The 3,184-nt window shown below is 51.2% G+C and overlaps 1 non-coding gene across 1 annotated transcript; it reads left to right on the forward strand.

Moving 5' to 3' along the window:
• Positions 1–2,315: 2,315 nt before the first annotated feature.
• On the forward strand, positions 2,316–2,387 carry TRNAE-UUC (transfer RNA glutamic acid (anticodon UUC)). The gene has a single exon. It is a non-coding gene; the product is annotated as a tRNA-Glu (tRNA).
• The last annotated feature ends 797 nt before the right edge of the window (positions 2,388–3,184 follow it).

Consider the following 3,184-nt stretch of genomic DNA (forward strand, 5'->3'; position numbering starts at 1 on the left):
GGAAGCCCCAGAAAGCTGACTTTGGACAGTACCGATCCAGTAGCAAGTTTTGGTCCCCCTTTCCCTTGCCCTCCCTGCACTCCACCGATCCAGTAGCAAGTTTTGGTCCCCCTTCCCCTTGCCCTCCCTGCACTCCAATCTTGGAGGGCCTTGGAGCCTGGAAGGGAGGAAGGCCAAAGAAAGAAGTGAGAAGTGGGTCACACCCTCATTCCTGGACAGCAGACCCTGGCCCCGGGTCTGTTGGTAAATACTGAACCAGCACACCGCTATTCTTTAAGCAGCACACCAGCTCTCTAAGGTAAAAAGCCCTGCCTTGGAGTATCTGCCTATTTCCGTGGTGTAAATACTCTCCAGCACGGCCATCTCAGGCTACCCATGTGATGCCACGGAACGCAGGGTTAGAAAGAGAAGCTAAAATTCGATCTGGTGAGCTGCTAGGAGCCTGACCCAGCTCCCCACCGTTCCTAGCCTGAAGTCATGCCCAAGATGGGTGGTGGGGGAGAACTATCTATCCAGAATGAAGATTGAGTTGCTGAACGGTATATTGTCCTGGACTGTGCTTTGTTATTTAAAGTGACCATAGAGCTCTGTGTTACCGCTCAAGTTCTCATCCAGTGGCAGGGGAAAAACGGAACCAATTTCAGTTCGGGGATAGTAAGAGACCGAGGAAAGCTGCATTCTGGTTATATCCTAAGGATGGTGCCTGTCCAATGTATGGGTTACGTGGGGAACTTTTATCTTTAAAACTGGTAAGGTACTTTTAAAAGAGAATTATCACGTGGACATACAAAACTGAAAGGTATACGTGAAATCTCCGCCCTCAGATTGAGAAGCACAGATGTAGGACAGTCTGTAGTTGATGAGGTTTGTTTTGAAGAGTTTTCTTTACTGTTCCAAAACAGATGCCCCCCGAAGGAAGGCAGCAGCTGTCTCACTGACTGAAAAACAAACAAGTGAAAGTGTTCGAGGATGCAAAGATCGCACAGGAAGGACCCCCCGCCCCCAAAGACGCGCATAAGACCTACCTCACAGGTATACTATTAAGATTAACTGTGCAAACATACTGGCACGTGTCTAACACACAGAGCAGGTTTTCAGTCGGTAGGTTGTGGTTTTCCTTCAGCGACTTCATGAAGTTCCAATGGTGCTGGATGATGTCGACTCCCTCTTCGGGAGCTTCATCCGTGTTCATATGTAAGAACCGTTTCTGTTTCCACTCTTGCTGATGAGTGTCACAATGGAAGCCTTAGAGAGCCTCGGTTAGGGGAAGAGCGGGAACCTTCTAAGACCCTTTGGCCGGTGGGGAGAGAGGAGGGAGTAAACGGGAACCAGAACCAGCTTTTAAGCGGGCTCCCACGTGTTCGGCGCTCGCGAAAACAACTTCTGTGTAGTTTAAGTCGCCACGAGGCCACCGGGACCGCAGCTCTCCCACCCCGGCTGCCCGAATAACTGGCCCTTTGTGCTTCCTCATCCACGGGGCCGGTTGTAAGGCAGAAACTGTGCCCGGAGAGATGCTGCTTCCAGCCGAGACCGGGCTGGGAAACCGCGGGGACCTTCCCTCAATCACGCCTGCTGGCAATGAGGGACTTTCTCCGGTTTTTTTTAAGTACGTTCACAGACCACCACCGCCTACTTTCAGTGACACGAATCCTGCCTTTTACCGTTCAGTCAACAGAACCTGGACTGTTCCAGGCTTCCAGGCAGCCCTGCCTCCTGTTTCTCGAGAGGAAAGGGCAAGTTTCTGGGGACTGGACGGGGCCTGCGTACGGCCCCGCACAGTGCGGAGGAGAGAGGGACACACCCCGGGCGCTGGGGACACCCGGGCTTGGCGGCCCAGGGGACGCGGCCCGTGCGTTTCCTCAGGCGTGCGGGTCTGCCCAGCTGCACCGAGGCGGGTCTGCTGCGCTGCGAGCGGCTGCCCCGCGGCTGGTCAGTGGCCGCCAGGGACCCGGCGCCCAGCCCACTCCGGCCTCTGTGGAGCCGCTTTTACGTCCTTCCAAAGGGGTGTCAGTCCTTCGGTGGTCTGCCCATTTCTTGTGAGAAATTATGAATAATGACTCATCAATCTACAATCTACACCGGTGTATACGTGGTGTCTAAAAATCAGGAGACTGGATGAGGTCATAAAAGACGCGAACGTGGAAGAAAAAGAGATTCGAGCGCCCTCCTCATAGCGCGGAAGAATAGAGGGCGGGCCGGAAGGCATCTCCGCATGCGCAGAAGCAGGTCTGACAAAGGTTGACGGAAGAGGTGGGGCGGGAGGACGCTGAGGCTAAAGACATAATTTGTCTAGATTTGCGCTGGTTATCGTCGTTTCCCATATGGTCTAGCGGTTAGGATTCCTGGTTTTCACCCAGGCGGCCCGGGTTCGACTCCCGGTGTGGGAACTTCTGACCTTTTTGGACAAAAGAAAAGCAATTCAAACCCCCCTTAACTAGAGGGTGGGGAGACTAGATTAGTGCTTTTAGAAAACGCTGTAACCCCATTTCAGAGCAGCCAGGAGAGAATGAAGCTGGAGGGAAGCAAGGTCTGCCCTCGAGCGGGCGTCGGCACAGAGCAGACGCAAACCCGGTCCACTGGCAGAAGCAGGAGGAAAGGAAATAACTCGGAACAGTGGCAAGTTAGGTTTTGAAATAAGTCTTTAAATCTGAGGAGCAGGGAGCCAGCCGGTCCCGTGCTAAGATATATGTTTCAGCTGGTTTTTCTGCGTAATTTCTCCTTGTACTGTGAATATGGAACTAATGACCAAAAAGTGCTCTTCTGTGAAAGAAAAATAAAAGCCATGGTGTAGGACATTATAGGGCTTTTAAGTTGCCTAAAGCCATTCCTTTGAGAAGGACAGCAAGATTTCCAGAAAAGACATACTATTAAGGGCAGAGTAGTTCAGGGTACAATAGATTGTGTTTGTGATTCAAAGAGCTCACTAAACCAGTTATTGCGGGAGGAAGGGGGGAGGCGGTGAGGGAGGAAAAGAGAAAATTAGGTTATTACAAATATTGAGGAGTGAGGCAATGGCAAAAACAGCACTTTCTTCTCATGCCCTAACATATTTATTTGACACATTCTGTTGAAAAAACTTCAAGAATTCATGATAGGCTCAATAAGCTCTCTAGAGTTAGAAATCTTAGTACTGATGTGTGACGAGACAGTTTCCAACTGTTACCCAAATAAGTGCATCCTCTGC

Source organism: Delphinus delphis, chromosome 18 (genome assembly GCF_949987515.2).
Source record: "Delphinus delphis chromosome 18, mDelDel1.2, whole genome shotgun sequence".
NCBI classification, from domain to species: Eukaryota; Metazoa; Chordata; class Mammalia; order Artiodactyla; family Delphinidae; genus Delphinus; species Delphinus delphis.